Below are 22252 nucleotides of genomic sequence, written 5' to 3'. Positions count from 1 at the left end.
TTAGATTAAAAGAAAAACCAAGGGCTGGGAAGGTGGCTCAGTGGTAGAGCGTTTGCCTTGCATGCATGAGGCCCTGGGTTCGATTCCTTAGCACCACATAAGCAAAAAGGAAAAAGCCAGAAGTGGTGCTGTGGCTCAAGTGGTAGAGCACTAGCCTTGAGCTGAAGAGCTGAGGGACAGCGCCCAGGCCCAGAGTTCAGGCCCCACGACTGACCAAAAAAAAGAAAAGAAAAGAAAAACCATTTCTGAGAAACTAACTTGCTTTTAACAATCTTTTTTTCCTCAAGTAGTTGAAAAAGGAATCTTACTTCAAGTGTTTATATATCCAGGAGAAAGTCTATTGCCCAAGAGGAAAACTGGAAAACACACCATCAACACTGAAAAGAGAGACAAGATAGAGTTGCATTTCTCTTCTCCTCTATCTATGGTGATGACAGGAATTTAGGAGGCCCAGAAGAAGTTTGGATATAGGATTAAAGCTAGCAATGGGACTTTGGGGACAGCAGGAAAGACCTGCAACAAGGAAAGAAAGGACTATCTGTCAGGAAGCAAGGAGTAGAGAAGATGCTAGTCCCACCCCCTGGAAAGGTAAGGCTAGTCACAGAAGGACCTGGATACAAGCAAGCACTACCCACAGCCAGGTATTCTACCACTCATTTGAAGTCACATCCAGTGCACAGATCACAGCTCCTGGGCCTATCTCACACAACTTCCAGCCATACATGCTCATTTGCACTGTGCTACTATTCCCTCTGGTCAGAAACGGCCTTCAAATGATTGCTTTTGCATTCAAGTCCCAGCTCATTGTTCCTCCCTTGAAGTCCTTCCCAACCAGCCAACCTAAAAGGGGCCACATACCTCTATTTAAAAAATAAATAAATAAAAGACACTACTATTACTTTACTCTATTTACTTTCTCCAGCTTCTAGGCTGTATATCTGTGTGTGAAAGAGATGGAAAAAGAGAGAGAGATGCTACGTATGTGTCAGAGACGAAGAGAATTTTATCTACCTGCTCATTAGCTGTCTAGTCTCTCCAGAAAGCAAGCTTCCTGATGAAATCCTCAACACCCCGAACAGGTTCAGGCAGAGGAGGCCAGCAATAAACACTAATTATCCAGTGAATGAAAGCATGAAGGAACTCTTCACCAAGCCTTCTTTCATCCTCTGAAACTCTGCCTCTGAAATTCTTCCAATCCTTCATTTTCAAAGGTCTATAGCGATTTCCCTACTGTCCCCATCTTTCAAGGACTCACAGATGAACTGCAGAAGCACAGTCCTAGAAGCACTCACACTTCCTCTCCTCTTCTCCCTCCCCTCCCAATGTCATTCTATCCTGGGCATCTTCCAGGGACTGAAGCTAGCCCAGCTGGTCCTTCTCCTGATCATTGGAGTAGTCCTACTGTGTTTCAGACATTATTACTTTTAATCTGAAAATGCTTAAACCCTCTCTGTAACAAGACTCCAAATCCTGAAAAAGATGAAAAGGGGGAGGGAGTATTTAAATCACAAAATGCTGCATACAAACTTAATAAAGCTGAGTTTCCCATGATTTTCCATAGTTATGGAACAATATAGCTACTTTGTTAATCCCACCGAGCCAATATATACAAGCATAACATAATTCACTTATGCAAATAATTGAACAAGCAAATTAATAGCTTAGATAGAACTATAAATACATGCTTACCTCCTTAAGGAAATAAACCAGAATTTGTTATTATGCTCACTGCGTTACACAATGTATTAACTCTGTATAAAAAAACCTTATTACATAGAATTCTCACCTCCCCACTCAATTAGTTCTTTATGAAATGTGTATTTGGTAATAATAACCTACTGTCTTTTTTTTTTTTTAGCTTTAAAACCCAGACTGAACCTCTGCTCTAATTATAATTATATCCAGTCCGCCCTTCTCTGTGCACAGGACATATTTATGAGTGCTTGCAGTTGGCCACCATGGTTTAAAAGGGCCAGGGCTGTAGCTTTGAGAGGGAGAAAGTACGCTTGTAAATTCCCCATTGGCTCCCACACTAGAATCACTAGCTACTGTTAATTGTATTTCCTCCCTAGCAAAATGTGCCTGCCTTCCACACCTGAACATTCCACAGCTCAACAGTGGAACTGAAACTAGGCTTATTTTCAAGAAGCTTTAAAGAATGACCCAGTGTTTCCAAAGCAATCAACATTCCTCCTACAAGTGAATGACCATATGTGCATCATTCATTAACTGGGGACACCAGTATTAACAACAGCACAATGGGACACTTTCCAGGAAATAATGTGAATGGGGTAACCAAATTCATCTAAAATTTAACAAAATTAAAAAAGTGACCTCAGTAAGGCAACAATAAACAAAATATGGTTTTCACTTAATGTTTGTGTTTAGTTTTGACTGGACTAGTGAATTTCTTATCACATTAGCAATTCTTTTTATGACCAAAAATCAAGTCATGAATTCAGATATGATGAAGGTACATCCCATTTGTGTATGGAACACTAAATTTAAAAGAAAAAAAAAGAGTGATCCTTCTCGTAGAAAAGAGCCAAACTAATATAAGTTACCTAAGAAGGGATTCCTCTAACCTGGCATTATTTTGATGTGCCTCACTTTCCTACATTGAAAGGGCATTTCAAGGGCATTATACCCAGATCAAGCAAAGCTTTCCAGAAAGGCAAAGGAAGCTCACCTCAGAGAGAAGGGAGACAAGCTGTCAATTTATAAATGAATAAGTTACAATGAAGCCTTTGTCTATGTCCTTAAAGAAAATTTAAAATCAATGATCGTGTATGGAACGATATAAGAGACTATTATGTAACTACTACTGTGGAAAGAGCATTCAGCCAAATTCCTCCATTTCTTTAAGTAAGAACATAAGATATATGAAGGGCCAAAAATTCCTATTTCAGAATTTTTTAAATCCCCCTTAAGATTTTCTTAAAACCACAGATTTTATAATCAGTCAATGCAGCCTGGGACTGCTTTCCATATATGAGGTTATGTAATTAAAACCTAACTAACTGATGTCTGTACAGTTGACATGTATTTGGTAAAAGACAGTAAACCCTTTCTATTAACTTCCACCAGAATCTTTTCCCTTTCAACGTAGGTAAGAACTGTCATTCTCTCTACTGAAAGAGAAAATATTAACAGATCTTGAACCCTCAATTCTAGCTGGTATGTCCCACCCAAAACAAAAAGAAGATTTTCTTATGCACTTGCAGGAAGACCAATTTCTAAGCATTCAGGATGTGGGAATCAGATATAAAGAAACCAATTTTCCCTTGTTAAATTCTGATTGCAATGCTGCAAAATTAATTCATTAACATCACATTCTTACTCTTCGACTCTCTGAGTCACTTAGGACTATCACAAAAGCCGAACTCAAAGTATCTATGGGAAGTAGGCATTCAGAAATAAATCCCTGAAGAGCTATAATCAACCAACTGTCACATAAAACAGACAACCACTGTCTGGTTTAGAAAAATAATGATTTTTTTTTTTTTTTTTACTTCCAGATGATTAAAGATGCACCCATTCAGTAAGATTGCCTTAGATTGGGTCCCCCATGGAGCGAGAAAACAGAAAAATCTGTGGACCATAATTATGTGTGAATTTTCTTCTCCACTCTAATTCTGAAAAAAAGCCTGTGGGATCTTTTCTTCCCTACATACTTCCTCCCACCGTTAACATTTTATTGGTAAATTAGACTCTACAATACAAGTTTTACTGGTTACCAGAATTATATAGAAGTACAACCTGAAGCTAAGGAAGAATAAAAACTCGGTGAATTTTTGAATGAGCGTTCTTTTTCCGAAGGCTCACTGAAGTCTGTAGAGTAGCTTCATTAACATCTGGGTTTCATTTGTTCCAATGTAACATTTCTGCCTCAATTACAAATATCATGTTAATACTAACTTCTTGAACCTACTGCCTAAATATCCAATGTTCAACTCTTTTTTTTTTTATTGCTATGTTCTTTGGGATTTCTTCAGCAATGGTTCTTTACAATTATATTTTGAACAGAATCCCGAGTCTTTTATATGTTTCATATAAAAGCCAAGAAATTGCTTGTTGTCTGAAAACAAATCTAATCACTAGTTCTCAAATCCTAGAACAAAGATAATCTGTTTGGATTCCATCACTGTTATCATAGAGTATATATGAACTTCAGACATAAGAAAATAAATTAATTTACAAGACCACTTAGGGAAGAAAGGGAGAAGGTTCATTCTTGGTTTTCAAAGTCACTTAAAAAAAAAAAAATCAAAAAGCCTCATAGTAGCTAAATCTCAAAATGCACCCTAAATGTGATTTTATAGTTTAAGTAGTATCTAACCAAAAGAAAGAAAAAGTCAAAGTCAAAGCTTTTTCCCACACATAACCTGTAAAATCTGGCACATGAGAAACACTACCTTTTAAAAAAGAATAACAAATTAATGCAAAATAATAAGCCTTAAGATACCACTAGGACAAAAATCCGAAAAAGGAAAGTTAAAGTACTGTCCCAAAGGTTTGTAAAAAAACAGATTATTCACTCGGAACCACAGCCACAAAGTGAACAATCACTTTTTTAATTGTAAGTTTCCCGAGGAAATAATTTTCATTTAACAAAACTGCCAACATTTTGCCTTTATTTTTAAACTTAAGCAGTCAGTGGCAGTAAAATGAAGAGAAATAAGCAAATGTTCATGGGATCTTCATTTCTGAAAGTCATTTCAGATTCAGAAATGCAGCATTTTTTATTTTGAGCGTTAAAAAATTATGCCCAGTAATCTCACTTCCTGCTATTTAATGTAGGAAGTGTTTTGTCCAAAACACATGTTATACCTACTATAGGTTATCTTTATTATGGTGCAACCAAATTGAGCATACTTACCAATCAGAAAAGGCTGTCCATATATATGTGTATATATATGTGTATATATATATGTATATATGTGTATATATATATGTATATGTATATATATATGTATATATGTGTATATATATATGTATATGTATATATATACATATATATATATACATACATGTATATATATACATATATATACATATACATATATATACACATATATATATGAAAAACAGACAAATAATGTTTGAATTCTATTTTGTTTAAAGTCAGTCCAGGTGTGGGGGATACATATATGCATGTGTCTGTATAGGCATTAGGAAAAACATCATCACCGCTCTCAAAAGTCCATTTTAAAGTTTTGTAACAGTCTACATTTTCCCAGACTTCTACAATAACTATTTACTATATCTTTCTTTTCTTTTTAATAAGGGTCATTTAAAAAAAAAAAAACCAGGGTAACTCTTTGCTAATTTTGTTCCAGTGTCATGGAAAGTCAACTCTTCAAGAAAAGAAATCAGCACTATGCAATCATTTTCTAACTCCCCTTTCAAAGACCTTCATAAGGACTTCTAAAGCTACACAGATGCCCCAGCAGGAAATTTATTTGCAATTCAACAGATGCACCTACAGAGATAAGGCAAGATGTACCCTCAGTGGTGGTGGTAATAATTTCCTTTTATTATTCTTTTGCTCCCAAAAGCTTTTCAACTCAAAGAGAGCCTGTAGAAGTTAATAGGTCCCTAATATCTACTCTGGGGCCTGAACTGATCCTGCTTCAGAAGGTAATAGTTAAGACCCCAAGTAGCCTTTCACACGGGCTTTAGCAAATCCCCTGTGGTGAGATGGCCCCAGGCAGCTCTGTTTTTAGCAGACCAGGCACTGACCTAATCAATAGGGTACCAAGCAAGACAATCCCCACATTCACCAGCCCTGACCAAATGAAGAGGAAAGGAGTTGGGGCTTTATGGAGGAAAGCTTTTTACCTGTCACAGTGATGGTTTTGCTCAGCGGGAGCTTTAGGAAAAAAAGAAAAAAAGTTCTGCTGTTCCAGCAGATTTCCTGGTCAGCAGCCAGCACAAAATAAACTTATTTACTTAAGTTTCATTCACAACTTTGGATGGGAAATTGCTGAAGCCTGAGAAGGACAAGGTAAGATGCACGCCAACCTAGCGTAGCTGGGCCAATATGGCATGGCAGGAGCTTTTGATTCTCCCTCTTCACTGAAATACAATGACATCCTAGAATCAGGACAAGAAGACATACAGCAGAAAAGTCATCCTAGCCTATGAATCCCAAAATTCCCATAGAAAATTCTATAAGCCTGAAAATGGTAGCCTTTGGAACTTGTTAAACAGACGACTGAAACTTCAAAGATCAGGTTTGCAAAATAGCAACTGCTTTCCATGAACACCTCTTATTTCCAAAGAGAACTACAAAATCTGCACATTTTAAGTTAATTACACAAGGTAAGAATTCGAGAAGCATAAAGGACCTTGCTAGCTAATTATTTAAGGTTTCCATTTGGCTTCAGAATGGTGAATGTGAGCTAAATAAATCTTTGGAAAATTGCTCTGTAAAGGATTGTTTTTAAGCCATCATATACTCTCATATAAGGAAGACTTATATCTCAGAAGTCAAATCCATTTAGAATTATGCTACCAACCCCAGATATGCCCAAAGAGCCATTAGGAGCAACTTCAATGCAGTCACAGACGTTTATCCTGAGAAATCAGCTGATTTCCTCAGAATTTTTTAAAGCTATCACTGGACAATTTTTAATTGAAAATAACATTCAGGTTTGAAACTAACTGCTGGGATGTTTTCTTACATCCATTAACTCAGAACAAGAAAGTGCAAGTCAAATAATTACAAAATGTGTTTCTATCTAGCTTTGATATGAGCTTAACATCCCAAGAATTACTTCACTGCAGTATTTTTAAAGCTATGCCAGAATCCAAGCCATCAGCATCTTTAACAAAGAAATTTTCTTAAAACACCAGCACAATGGGCTTTTAATTTCCTTACCGAATGTCATCAGAACCAGGATATCTGGCAACCATCCAAAGCTACAGTACACACCACATGCAGAACTTAACTCTTTCTATCTCCTCTCCACAAGGGTGTGCTAACCAATCATAGAAGATCAGAGCTGAAGACAATGACTAGTCTGACTGGGTCTTTAGTTGTTGGTAAGCCATCTCAATATCCACAGGGAAAATTACAATGGTATGTAACTATCTTTTAACGAAATGTTAGAATTTTTCCATACCCTTAGAATCCCCCACTACCCAACAAATGAAGAGTAGTTTTCCTCACCACCATTTTATTTTAGCAAATTTGAGCAGCCACTTCCTATTAAGATGCAGTGTCTTTTCAATTATAGGTCCCATGAAACATTAGTTCCTGCAATGCATCATCCATCAGTAGTAAGCTGGATACTATATAGTGCATGCACATATTTCTAGGTATTCAGGAAACTGGCAAAAAGGATAGCAGGAGCCCAGAAGTTTGAGACTAACCTGGGAAATATAGCAAGACACAGGCTCTAAAATCTAAATAAAACAAAGCAACAATGACAACAATTTATTCAAAGCTGTATTTCTCCAAAAAGAATTTTTTTAGAATATAGAAATATAGAAAATATAGAAAGAAATCAGTATCAGTATCTGAATATTTCTACTTTTTAGAATGCTATGACTTCAAGACAGATGAGACAGCAAAAACAAAAACCAAATCACCTCCCTTACCTCAAAAGAACCCGGCAGAAATTATTTTCAGATTATAACTAACCTCAATGAAAGACTTCATCACAGACTTAGCTGGAGGTCAAATATTTTGTGAATGCTATTCTTCTAAGTAATCTATTACTCAAATTTAACCTGAAAAATAACTGGCAAAATAGACACACATAAACCTGTTCCATGGTAAGTGGGAATTTGAAATGGAACTACTCCAACTTGAAATTTTTGTAAGTATTTTTTAAAAATGTAAAAGATACCATATGAAAAAAAGAATCTGAGTATTGCCTTATTTACTTATTTGGATACTAATGAAATTTTACTTTTGGTATATTGGATTTAATTAATATGATTAAAACTAATTTCTCTTATTTTTTGTTATTGTGGCTCCTGGAATATTGCAAATGACATTTGTGTTCAGAACTATTGAGCAGTGTAGTACTAACCAATTAAAAATGTTAATATAATAAAAATGTTAATATAAATTATACAAGCCAGTTAACTTTTTTCCTATGGACACTGGAAAATAGAGATAAAGTTTTGGAAAGTTTCTAATAATTCAGTGTATGTTCTATTGAGTCACAGATTATTGAGTTATTAAGTTGTCTTAAATTTTTCTGTAAGTTTTGTCTTAAGTTTTTAAGTTTCTTTTCAATTACATGTCCCATGAAAAATGCTAGATTACCTATAAAGACTATCCTGTAATACCAGAGGAAGGAATTTAAGACTATTGTTCTCTTTGTTTTTATGTCCTCATGTATCACATTATATATATCTCCAAGGCTAACTACATATAAAAATATGAAATTTAAAGTCAGCACCTCTAAATTAGGCTTCTAATGAAGTCTGTCAACTAAATTGCTACAGAAACTTAATCTGATTCTACAAAACAATGTTAGAAGCAGTATCATTCATTTTGATATATAATGACTGCTGAGCTTTTCTCCAAGCAATAAGCAAGGAATAAACACTCAGACTTTACTTACTATTTTTTTTTAATCCCTGATGATGATTGTTTTCTACTCAGTTGTTTTTCCTCATCTCTTTAAAGAGAAGAATAACAACAGGGTTCAATTACTTTTCTAATACACTATTCAAGAGGGCTCTAAGTTTCCCTTGACTCGCCAATCTATTAAAAAAAAATACCCAGTCCTAAAATATCCAGACAGAAAACAATGAATCAGTAGTTACAAACTTCCATTGAAAATTCCGAGAGTTCTGTTGGAACATATCACAGAGCACTTACCCATTGACTCAGCTGCAAACATGTTCCCTGATAATCCTAACAGAAGCTCAATTTTGTATAATGGCAACATGTATTACACTACATATTCAAGTTTTTTTTTACACATTTCCGTTTAAGCTGAAACTTAAGCCAAAACACGAATTCCACTAGCTTAAATGGAAATGTATTAAAAATAACTTGAACCCAGACATTCGTGGCTCATGTCTGTAATCCGAGCTACAGAAAAGGCTGAGACCTTGAGAACGATGGTTTGTAGTCAGCCTGACCCGTCCTCAAGATTGTACCTTAAATTAATTAACCATCAAAATGACAGACTACAGGCAGGGCTCTGATCCAGCAAGCACAGGCGCCAGGTCCTGAGTTCCAGCTCCAGAATTGGCAAAACAAACAAAAAACTTGAAATGCATTTTAATGCCATCATGTGGTTTTATGATATTTTGAAAGCCTGAAGTTATGTAAGGGAGAAAGATTTTAAGATATCATAGCTATTTTTACCAATTTCAAAAGCCTTTCACTTACACACACTCAACATCCAAAAAAGAATATTCTCCAAAGGGAAAAAAGATCAAAGAGCCAATGGCACTATGCTATCAGATCATTCCTATAAAAGGGGAGGCGATCAAGTAGGACTCGAATCCAGAGGCTAACCTCAAAAGAACGTGCTGCTTCTTTTCTGTGAGAGTGGTGGGGCTCTTCCTGAGGAACAAGCCTGGAACAGGCTGCTGCTGGATGATGACAGACAGGACCTCCTACACCCCTGCCCTTAGGCAACATCCAGCCAACTCCAGACACAGAGCCACCAAGCTGAATAGCAACTGACCTAACCATGGGAAAACCCAGCAGAAACCAGCAAAGGAAGCATGTGGCTGATCCAGCCCTAACTGCTCAGGGCAATACCTTGTCTTCTATAAATGATGGTATTTTGAAGCTAGTAAGTTTCAGGGCAGTCTGTTTCCCAAGTATGGGAATGATAAAGTTCCTTGTGACAATGAACGTTTTAATTTAGTTTTAGATTTGCCAACATTTATTCCCCTTAAATTTTCTGACCTCTGTTCCAAACTAACTTCATCTAGCAGGAATCTCTATTTCTTTTTTTTTTTTTTGGGGGGGGGGGTTGGGGGGAGGGCCTGAACTCTGGGCCTGGGTGCTGTCTCTCAGCTCTTCAGCTCAAGGCTAGCGCTCTACCACTTGAGCCACAGCGCCACTTCCAGCTTTTTCTGCTTATGTGGTGCTGAGGAATCGAACCCAGGGGCTCATGCATGCAAGGCAAGCACTCTACCACTGAGCCACCTTCCTAGCCCTGGAATTTCTATTTCTTATAACACAGTTTCTCTCAAACCCTAAATCTGTCTCTTCTAATCTGATTTCAATACTGACATAGAAAACAACTTCCCAAGTTCTTCTGTTCTTACTTCAGTCTTCCTAGGGAATAACTAGCTCTTTTCCTTTCTCCTTCATAAAAGTTTGTAATCAGCCTGTAAGCAGCAAGACAAGAAGACAAAGAGCAAATGAGTTTCTAAAATGTTTATGTGTACTTAACAAAAATAAAGAAAGAGAGAGAGAGAGAGAGAGAGTGTGTGTGTGTGTGTGTGTGTGTGTATATGATTCTCCTGAATTTCCTCTCATTGTTAAATCAGACTTCAAAGGAAAAGGAAAGCTAGGTTCTAAAAGTCACCAAGCCAGTATTCCTAACTACTCAGGAGGCTGAGATGTGAGGATTATGATTCAAAGCTAATCAGGGCTATAAAGTCCATGGGACTCCCTTTCCAATTAACCTGCAAAAAGAGCCGGACTAAGAGACATAGTTCAAGTGGTAGAGTACCAGCCATGATCAAAAAAGGAGAGCATTTGCTTGTAAAGTCTCCAGCATCTTTCAATAGAAATAACCAGTAACTTTAAAACATACAACAAATGTCCTTTTTTAAAAAAGGACCTATTGTGGATACTCAATTTAATCCAGGAAAGTTTCAAAAAATGCTGTCAACTCCAGAAATAATTATTTTATTAAGTTATTTCCTGTGCCAGTATTGGGACATCAACTCAGGGCCTGGGTGCTATCCTTTAGTTTTTTTTAGTCAAGGCAGGTATATTACCACTAGAGCAACACTTCCACTTCCAGCTTTTTACTGATTAACTAGAGATAAGAGTCTCATGGACTTTTCTGCCTGGGCTAGCTTTGAATTGTGACCTTTAGATCTCAGCTCTTGAGTAGCTAGGATTTACAGGTGTGAGACACCAGCATCTGCCCAGAAGTATTTTAAATTTTAACAAATTAAACAGTAATTGATAATCAAGCAAGTAAAAGTAATCTCAACTAATATGAGTGTGATGAGGCGGAGACTTCGTCAAATGACACAAGATAGAGAAGGTACTGATCTTTTTACATGGAAAGCACAAGAAATACCTTTCAGTCCAGAAAGATAAGGCACTGCATATACTACTTAGGATTCCTAATGCTATGCTTTGGTACTGGCTCTGAAAAAAAGAAGTTGTTTCTAGAAAAGGAAAATCTAAAAAAAAAAAAAAAGGAAGAAGAAGAAGAAGAGAAGCAGCAGCAGCAGAAGAAGAAGAAGAAAAGAAATACATTGTTACTGGACCATTGTTGATGTTCTAATTCTTGTTATTTTGGAACAGCTGCAAACGAAGGTGGTTTATGTGGAAGAGGAGTTGCAGAGGATCATACAAAACTACAGGACAAATGTTAAAGGTCTTTCCTCATCATAGCTATTTAGTAAGTGCTTCCTTTTAATATTTTACCATAATTGATTTCAATTTCAAGTTATTACGCACTGAACTAGTACTTTCTGGTCACCTCTCTGCTAGGCAATGCACACAGAAAGGAGTTTCTGCCCTCCTGACTCCAATCTTCTAGAAGTAAAAGAGAAAAGCAGGTCCCTTTCTTTGAGAGCACCCTCTCTAAGAGTGCACCTCTGCCTTTCTGCTTGCCTGCTTACCTGTTTGCCTACTTCCTTCACTCAATAAAGCTCTGCCAAGTTTTCTTACCAAAAAAAAAAAAAAAAACCAACAGAAGGCAAAAGCAGATTTTGTAAATTTGTTAAAATAATTCTTAGTATAAACGTTATGTAGAACATGCAATGTAAAAAAACCATTAGCTGTAAGTTATATCACTTTACATTCTGCAGATGTGGAGCTTAGGTGGGCTTTTCTGACAACATTCAGCTAATTAACACCAACCATGGATTCCCTTCACACCCAGGCTTTACCTATATGAAGTTATCACAATCCTGAGATGAAACCCTTTCTTTTAAAAAGTGTTTTCACAGCCTTCAAAAGCAGATTCCCACTAGGTCCCTTCAAAGAACAAACTAACTTGGCATTTACATGACAAACTTACCTATTTTCTTCGCTTAAATACATAAATACTTTCAAACTGAGCAACAAATCCAAAAAAGAAAGCACATCAGATGACATGCTGGATTTATCAACAGATGACCACCACTGAGTATTTACTAAATACAAACTATGTCCCAGGCACTGGGAGGAGGGAAATGTCTGCCACAGCCTAATGTCAAGTATCTTCTAGGCAAGGAAGGCAAGGGAAGACACTGACAGCTTCCAGGCAGAGGCACAGATCTATAATTGAGGACAATCGAAGCAAAGAATAAGACTGTCTCACAACAGGAATAACATCAATAATAACAGAATTAAAAGCAAAACTGCACTGAAAGAACAGATTTTGGAAAATATTTTAACTACGAATTTAGGGAAGAGTTCTTTTTCCATGGAGGTTAACAGGCAAACTTCAAACTGCTGAGGAGAGACTAAAACTACCAAACATTGGGAAGCCACAGATCAGAATGTCTGCCCTCTTTCCTAAGTCCTCTCTGCCTCCTCTTCTGAGCCTAAGGTTCCCCTTGTAATAGAATAAGCTTTAGTTGTTCACTTTTTTCTTTAGTGCTGAATAAAGGAAATATTTATATACCAAACAAGTGTTATTACATCCTAAATACTTTTATTTTTAAGTCCACTTAAGTAAAATTTCAGCCTGTGGTGAAAGCTGAGTTTTCTGACATTTTAAAACAACAGAAAATTTCCACTGTGAGCTGGCAGAGCTTAAGTTCAAATACGAGTCCAAGGTGTTGCTTAATTTAAGCAAAAATACACTGTGATATCGATTTTATTGCAATTGTATATCTTGTATACCTCACCTCTCTGGAGAAACAGGCCATTTTATGTGTTGGTTAAAGCCAGATGCTCACATCAGTGCCTAGCTACTTGGGAGGCAGAGATCAGGAGGATAGCAGTTCAAGGCCAGCCTAGATCAAAAAAATTCATGGGGCCCAATCTTAACTAATAAAAGCTGGGTTACAGGCTGAATGCTATTGGCTCCCACCTGTAACCCAAGCTGCTCAGGAAGATGAGATCTGGAGTATTACTGTTTACGTCCAGTCTAGGGGGAAGGCCTGGTAGAAGGCCTGCCTAGCAAGCACAAAGGCCCAAAGTTCAAATTCCAGTATTGCTCCTCCTACCCCCGCCACACACACACAAAGCTAGGCACAGTAAACATAAATAGAAGGATCCTAGATCCTGGTGCACACTAGCCTAAGCAGATAATAAGACACTATACCTCAAAAATAACCAAAGCAAAAGGATTAGAGGTGTGAATCAAGTGCTTCCTAGAGCACTTGGCTTTGGAAGTACAGGCCTTGAGTTCAAAGCCCAGAAGTCCCAAGGAAAAGACCTGTACAAGTTATCATTTCACTTGAAACAAGATTAAATGGGTTTCTGTTGAATCCTTTTAGATGCATGCACAATCATAGAAAAAGTAATCTTTCCATTTTAAAAGTTTACCTAGTTCTTTTACAAATTGGAAGTTAAAAACTACTGTATTAAAAGTTGAATATTAGATCTAGTGAATGTATAAAAAAAAATTGAGGCCAGAGAGCACTGCACAAATGCTTGTCATTGTCATTATCATTGCTATTGTCATCATCCTCCTCCTCCTCCTGCTCCTCCTCCTCCTCATCATAATCTTTATTTCCTGCCTAGTCCCATGGAAACCTTGAGGATAAGCAAATTCAAAATCTCAAGCCTAGGATCCCAGGACCTTGGGGACCATGGAGATATATATATAAGTTCTGTCCTTAGTGAGCCCTATGATAATATAACCAGACTGCTGAACCTATGAAGAAAGAATAAACAGCCTCTGACAAATTCTTACAGGATCCTATGACACCAAAAACATTAAGAACATTAAGTAAGGTCCCCAGCTGAACAAGAAAACAAGTGAGTGAGCTGCTATGTTAGCTGTGGGATTTGAAAGACAAGGGATGATTAAGGACAGACTGATCCTTAGTTCAGGGAGGGAAAGAGCCAGATAATCGTGCCCTGAATTATATACCATATCTCCTGAACCCCAAAAACAGACTACTGGGTTACAGGTGCCTCCTGGGAAAGCAGAAGCAATGATGGCTTATTAGGCCAAGCTAACAGATTGCCCACTGTCTGTTATACAAACCCAGCAATAAGATCCAGGATCTGCCCACAATGAACCAACAACATGTAGGAAAACAGTATGCAAAAATAAAAGGGGGTTGGTGTCAAAGATGGAACCATTAGTTCCATGTACAGAGAAAGGTTAGTGTCCAGAAAGCAAGCAAAGTGATGGGCATCAGAGCCGACAGAGTGGTAGAATACATCCAGGGTAGATGACAGGAAATTATGGGGGCAGGGGCAGGTTGCACACAGCTAGAGCTAAAAGTCAGAATGGGCCCATGAGGGCAAAGTAACCTGCCAGGCAAGTTACAAGCTCCACTACAAAGCAGGGACTTCCCACAAAGACAGCACAGAGTCTCAAGGAAGATCACATGCAGGGTGGGATCAATGCTACTCAGGAAGAACCTGTTGCACAATTATCCACAAATATGTTACTTTAGTGGGGTTTTTTTGTGGAGAAGGAGGTTTTTAGGGGGGCTGGTACTGGGGTTTGAACTCAGGGCACTAGCATCTGAGCCGTGTCATTCACCATTTCAATTCAATTATTTCTCACATAGGGTCTAAAATCTTTGCTCTGTCTGGCCTTGCACTACAATCCTCAAACCATTCCTAACTTATTGACTAAAACTGGGTCTCACTAACTTCTTGCCCAATGTGTCACTGAATCACAATCCTCCCAATCTCATCCCCCACAGAGCTGGATTTCAGCAATGGACCACTGAGTCCAGCTCAGTACCACACTTAAAACCACATCAATTTCTATTACACTCCTTTCTTTAAATAAGGAATATGCCAAAAGTCAGTGACTCAAATGAGTGTGCCTCATAATCCTCATTACTTGTTATATTTGTATCATTTAATACAGAGCTGCATAACATGAATAAAGCTTATAATGCCATGCAATTTCATCATGATCACAGTAACCGTGTTAAGTGTATATAAAAGGCTTAAAGTAGTACACAGTCAATCTTTAATAAATATTCTCTATCATTTCATACTGATGAGGATGGTGAAGGTGAGAGTTTGCCACTGATAAGAATATGGTTAAATTATCACCAATACAAATAAGTCATAAGAAAATACTGAAATAGCTAAGTAGCTTTTATTTTAAAAAAAATCAATTAGTCTAGAAAATACTGAAATAGCTAAGTAGCTTTTATTTTTAAAAAATCAAGTAGTCTAGAACTTAAAAAGAAACTCTATTTAATAGACTCTCCCCTGCATTAAATTTTTAAAAAAAAATGCAGTTCTAAAGAATTCCATTCAACAGGTTAGTTCACTCAGCCCTTTGCAGACCTTGCAATGAAACAGGTTCAATACAGTATCAGATATCCTGAGGAGATAAGGTACAGCTTAACCGGCAAGGCAGCTAGATGATAAGCCTGGCCCTTGAAGTGCTCGGTGAATAGTTTCCTAGACTTTCTATCAGTGCTATGGAACTGGAGAGCTGCCAATTCAACAAGCACAGGCATGTGCCCTTGAATGGCAATCTCTCAAGTCCATTTACTCCTAGTAACAAAGACTTGAGAGATTGTGTCAGGGCCCTGGGTGAGCAAGCAGTATGTATCACCGTCATGGTTTATTCTTTGTTAAATGACATAAAGGTAACTGCAACCTAATAATAATACAGAAAATGCAAATTAATGAGGAGAAGCTTGACAAACTCAGCCTGAAGAACTAAAATAATGCAGTCAAAACAACAGCCTCTGAAGGGTGAAGAAAAAAAAAAATCTAGCTGGGTGCTAGTGGCTCATGCCTGCAATCCTAAGTACTTAGGAGGGTGATCTCTAAGGAGTGAGGTTCAAAGCCAGCCCAGTTAGGAAAGTCTATGACACTCTTATCTTCAATTAACCAGCAAAAAGCCAGAAGTAGAGCTGTGACTTAAGCAGTACTGATCTTGCCTACAAGTAAAAAGCTAAGAGACAGACAGAAAGAAAGACAGAAAGACAGACAGAAAGACAGAAAGACAGAAAGACAGAAAGAAAGAAAGAAAGAAAGAAAGAAAGAAAGAAAGAAAGAAAGAAAGAAAGAAAGAAAGAAAGAAAGAAAGAAAGAAGAAGGCAGGCAGGAAAGAAAGAAGAGAGGAAAGAAGGAAGGAAAGAGAAAGAAAGAAAAGAAAGGAAGGAAGGAAGGAAGGAGGGAGGGAGGGAGAGAGAGGGAGAGGAAGGAAGGAAGGAAGGAAGGAAGGAAGGAAGGAAGGAAGGAAGGAAGGAAGGAAGGAAGGAAGGAAGGAAGGAAGGAAGGGGAGGAAGGAAGGAAGGGAAATCCAACATTGACAAACACCTGTAATATAAAGCTCTATTCAATGCTTATAATTGTTCAAGGTAGGCAATATGGAAAGAACAGACAAGATATATGCAGGCAATCCTGAAACATTCTTAGAACATAAAAATGGTTCTCTGCCAAGAGGGATGAGGACGGCTGAATTCATTCTGGCTTTCCATGCTGCTGGATAGCTGAATTCATTCTGGCTTTCCATGCTGCTGGATAGACGTCTGGGTGAACAGATGCAGCATTCAAGGCATTAAAGAGGACAATGCAAGAAAACAATGATCACAGTAACTCAATTCAAAGATGTGTGTGTACAACTTCAATGTCAACTAGTCTGTGGAACGAACTGATTTTGAGGGTTAGTTGAGATCTTAACATCCATTTAAAACATTGACAACAAAAAGCTCCAGAGGACAAATATCCTATGTGCACTCAGAGGCAGCATATTGGCTGAAGGTATGAATACTTTTATTTGCAAACACAGGTAAGGCACTAGTTTGTCCATCTCTTCACTATCCAATATATTCTCTACAGTTCACCTACCAATCATGTCACTGTAATCATCTTGTTTAATACCACCATTATGAATTCTAATGTTCTGTACTCCCAAGTGAGCTAAAAAAAAAAAAAAAGTCTACCATTCTACAAAACATGTGACAATATTCCTTCAAGACCAAGTCTCCACCCCAGCCTAATCCAGAGTCCTATTCAACTAGTAGTTCTGGAGAGCAATTCTATGAGTGAGAGGCACCTAATGTAATCAGACTGCTTAGTACCCAAGTGGTCTCTGGTTACTTAAACCTATCTGCAAAAGTTTTCTTACATGAAACAAACAGTATTTATCTGGCAGTGGTGGTAATTAAGCTCACCCAGTGTTTAGAACAGAACTTGATGGTAATATTTCAGTAAGTGTCTATAGTTAACAGTACTAGTACTGATTCATCATTATTAGTATTATCATTACCATGGAAGGTATGTAGTTTACTGTTTCTATTCCTTCCCCTACATATTTCTACCTCCTCCTGGCTTCTATTTTGGAATTGTGGAAGGGCACAGTACATTACCATGTTCTGCCTCACAGCATGTGTAGTTTTATCCCCGAACCTCCTAACGAGATTTAGTCACTGAGTAGTTAAAGTATGCAACTTTACTGTAAAAATTAACTAAAGAATGCCTGGTCTTGTTTTCTTTCAAAACAAAATGGCATTTCTGCCAGATCTCTAATTAGACCTCACTTTGACTTTAAACATCCTCCTAGTTCAAGTAGGATCTGGATCCTAGTAGAGACCATATCACCATGTCCTGCCTTGACTGAAGAGCACACACCTACACACATGCACACACGTATGCATGCACGCACGCACACAAAGGCTCTACTCCCCAATACAGCCTCAGTGCGTTATCTTAATATCTATCCTTTCTGCTAGAGCCTGACTTCCAATCTAATCTCTCTGTGGCTGAGGGAGGTGGGGGAGGGGGTACGAGTTTGAGTTTCTTGGCACTCCAACTTTCCTAGAAGACTATAAAGAGAGAAGTCAGCAACTGGTGCCACTTAAGGGAGGAGACAACAGTGCAAAATTCTTTCGCCAGCAGACTTCTTAAATCCCTAACCACACCTCCCCTCAGTATCATGCTGCCAGAATTTCTAGACCCAATTCCAATAGAGGGAACTGTTCCCATCTATCACAGTGGTCACAGGCCCAGGGACCCCCACTCTTGACCACTGCACACTGCTCTCAGTGCTGATGCATAGCTCTCAAGTGCATCCTCTCCATTCTACTTGCTGTCCTGAGAGAAACGACAGCAGCAAAAGAACCTAAGACTTCAGATGCATTCTTCAAACTCAAATGATAAGTCAAATGATACATATTCAGAGACTTGTCACACCACGGCTGCAGGAACCTTCTTGCTCTCGATGAGGTAGGCTATTGGGCTACTGAATTTGGACTTCACTTCTGTTTCCAATCATATAAAGGCACTCATTGTGTCCCCTTAAAGAAAGCCAAGAGCCCATCCCCAAGATGTCCCTTAATGAGAATACAGCCTTTTTCTAAGAAAAAGTCGGTCTTCATTCTCCCTCTCATCTTTCATGAACAGTGATTTATCTTGTCCCAACAGCTGTGCCTCCATATTAACACATTACTAGTCTTTCCAGCAAAACGTATGTAAATTTGAATCCTTAAACCATGATTGGGGTTTTAAGAGCCACATAGCATTAATAACTTTTAAAATTTGGCCCTTATCTTAATGAAAAACATGGCTTCCCCAAGTAAGTAAGGTCAGAGGAGGGAAATGCTATTACTGGGTTACATTTTACTAACAGAAAAACACATATAGGAACATCATTGCCACGCAACACTGCTCCAAACCAACTGTCCACTAACAATCAAAAATATCTGGCTAAACATTTTTTTTTCCCTAAAACTACCTAAGTTTTAAAAGTTAACAAGGAGTAATTCCTTAGTTCTCAAGTAAAATTAATATGCTGGGTAGATATCCATCAGCCAAGACCAAACAGAATTGATTTCACTTACCTGCTTAACTTTGAAGCCTACAATAAAACAACTGGAAACATAAGTAAAACTAAAATGAAATGCAAGGCCAGGAAACCAAGAATCTACAATACACATGATTCAAAGGTACTTATTACACTAAACACTATTGAAGAATCTTCAAACACTGTTTGACAAGAAATGTACTCATTACCTTACTTATGTAACTGTAATCCCTCTGTACATCACCTTTACAATAAAAAAAAAATTTAAATCTACACTGTAGATTTTAAGGAGAGAAAATTAAGGAATCTTAATTAGAGCCTGGAGGTTGGTACTGAGACTTTCAGATTGACTTTCCAAACAATTTTTCATCTCCAATGGAAGAGCGATGATGTGGGAAATGAATTTGTCAGAGTTTACTCACTGGTTACCTAGGGGACTTTCTGAAAAAAATGTGTGATACAAGGAGATGAGCAAATTATGGTCACTCCCACACAGTAATTATACAAAGTCTATTAGCAAAATATGTGTAAAACCTAGGGCTAACAGAACCATACATGTAGTGACATGCTTTAGGTAATCCATACAATTTCTATTTTTTAAAGACCAATTTTTCAGGGGATGTTTCAAACATCAATATAAACAAAAACAAAGACTATTCAAACAGAAATGCATTCAGATTTCACAATTTTAGAATAAACCACCAGAAAAATTTGGTCATATTACCCAACCAGCACTAGCAGTTTAGAGCCAAAAAAGCTAGTAGACAAGTAGATATTTGCTCTCCAAAACCAAAGTAGTCCTGCACAACTTGAATCAATTGGGCCATTATTAAATGCATCAATGTTAAAGAAAGAGCTGAGTGAAATGGGAAATGAGCAGAGTAATGATCCAGAAAACTGCTAACCAGAACTGACCAGACTAATATCAATTCTGAGTTTTTCTTACAAGCAGTGTGATGCTCAAACTGCCTCTACTTCCCTTCATGGGACATACTTCATACTTCAACATTGCCTTAAAAATTTATTAAAGACCTTTAAAAAAAGGAATTAGCCTGCCTAATTTTAGCATTTCTACTGCATAAAACATACTGATTTTTCTTAAGGGAATTCTATGATACCAACTTTCCTGGCTTGGAATCTGTACAATAATTTGGGCAGATTATTCTATTCCTAAAATCTTATCATGTAATGTATACCAGTCTAATGGGTAAGTATCATTATATCATTTAGTCAGTTTCTAAAAGCAAATAAACCTAAATCAGCTACACACTGAGTACTTTCTTCTATCAAGCAAAGACCAGAGAATAGATGGTGTAGAAATTGTTTCTCTCTCTCATCTTTATCATTTATTTATACCAACGCATGACAGTTATAACTTACTAACCACCCTGCCCATAATCCTAACACCTCCTCTACCCTCCAACTAAATTACCATGGAAGTCTGGCACTGCCTTTCTGCTCTGAAAACTACTATACTTCTGTTCAAAGGCTCACCTTCATTTGTCTAGCTGTTTCCTTTTTGGTTCTTTTTTTTTCCATAGTAAGAATAACACAATTCCTTAAATTTATAGTTGAAAAATACTAGTTTCTAAATCCATCTTTAAAAAGCAACAATAAAAATACTCTTTGCATGGAAAGGGGAAAAAAGGCAAAGCTTATATAATTTGAGTCACCAAGAGAATGTAAATTAAGATACAGGTTCTATTTTCTGACTCAACTCTAACTTTAACAGGTCTTTATAGGAAACCTACTCTGGGAAAAGAATTGAGAATAATTATTCTTAGCAAATTTACTTAAGCACATCATAATTTCAGCTTTAGCTTTTGGGTATTTTCCTATGTTGGAACAGTATCTAGAAATTCTAGTGTGTGCATAAGCACAAACAATACAGCATTCTATTCGTCTGATGAGTGATTGCTGAACACTACTTAAGTGCTATTATTTCTGAGTTTTTCAGAATAGAATTTTAGATACCTGATATATAATCTGTAGACTTTTTAAATTGCATCCATAGTAGTGGTATATAATAATCAATTAGAAAATGTATCTGTGGCTCAAGTGGTAGAGTGTCAGTTCAAGGACAATGCTCAGGCCCAGAGTTCAAGCCCAAGGACCGCCACTTAAATTAATAGATGCACAATAAAAGCCTTCAATCTCCAGGTAACTATTTCTATGACACTTAATTATTTTTCATGTACATGCACCTTTAGATGCTGGTGGAGTGTTAACTAGATACTAGTATATGTATGTGTGTGTGTGTGTATGTGTCTGTATGTCTGTGTGTGTGTATGCGATTACCTGAACATAAATATTTTAATATAACAAAATACATATCGTTTAGGATGAAGAGTTCTATAAAGCAAACATTGATAATAAACTGAAAATCATTTAGGGAATATGAGTGCTGTCATTTCTCAGTTTTGATCTCTACCAATGCTCAGAGAGCAGGACAGCCAAAGCCAAGCCTCATTTATTTCTTTAGCATTTATTGAGAAGGTTCCATGTACCAGGCAATTTTTACACGGTGCTGAGCTAGAAAGTGCCTGAGCTGAAGCCTATGATGGTAGGCTCACAGTTCCTCTGGGAGACTAACAGGGAATAAGTATAACATCTATGCAGCTAGAGGAAGGGACACAGAGTACAGACAGTATACACTTGCAACAGTGGACTACCTTTGAGATTTCAGATTTAGAACCTTATTCCAGGAAAAAGACTACTGTAACAAAACATTGCTTCCATTTCCAAATATATTACTAAATCTAACACATACTAGGAGCTTGCCTATGTTATTCCACCATATCCTAAGAGAAACCTTGTAATTTTGAATGCCTCCACCTTACTGGTGTAAAAAGTTCATTTTAAGTAGTATTTCATTTATCCAAGACCATGGATTATCAACTGAAAGAGCCAGGATTCCAAGTCAAGTGTTTGCCCTTCAACATTCTACTTTTCTGCACTGGCCTCTCATATATAACTTAGAGGAAACGTAGATCACATTAAAGAAGTTTTAGCACATAATCTTTTGAGTCATTGCACAATTTTGTAAGTATGCAATATCCTCTGGATGGCGTGCCAAATGGCACTGGTGTTGTGGTAAGTAGAAGTCGGCAAGTATTGAGGCCTTTAGGCTCCTCCCAAGGGCTTCTGAAGTTAACAACAAAAACCACAACAGAGAGTACAAAGTT

At 37.5% G+C, this 22252-nt stretch overlaps 1 protein-coding gene across 1 annotated transcript in view; it reads right to left on the bottom strand.

Moving 5' to 3' along the window:
* The window catches only part of Fat1 (FAT atypical cadherin 1), a 115109-nt gene that overhangs the window by 77644 nt on the left and 15213 nt on the right, over positions 1–22252 (bottom strand). The gene's annotated exons all lie outside the window — the stretch shown is intronic.

The sequence above is a fragment of the Dipodomys spectabilis genome, unplaced genomic scaffold (assembly GCF_019054845.1).
Source record: "Dipodomys spectabilis isolate Male_0828 unplaced genomic scaffold, ASM1905484v1 ptg000009l, whole genome shotgun sequence".
NCBI classification, from domain to species: domain Eukaryota; kingdom Metazoa; phylum Chordata; class Mammalia; order Rodentia; family Heteromyidae; genus Dipodomys; species Dipodomys spectabilis.
Note: the sequence above shows the minus strand (reverse complement) of the source record. Positions and strands in the feature narration are given on the sequence as shown.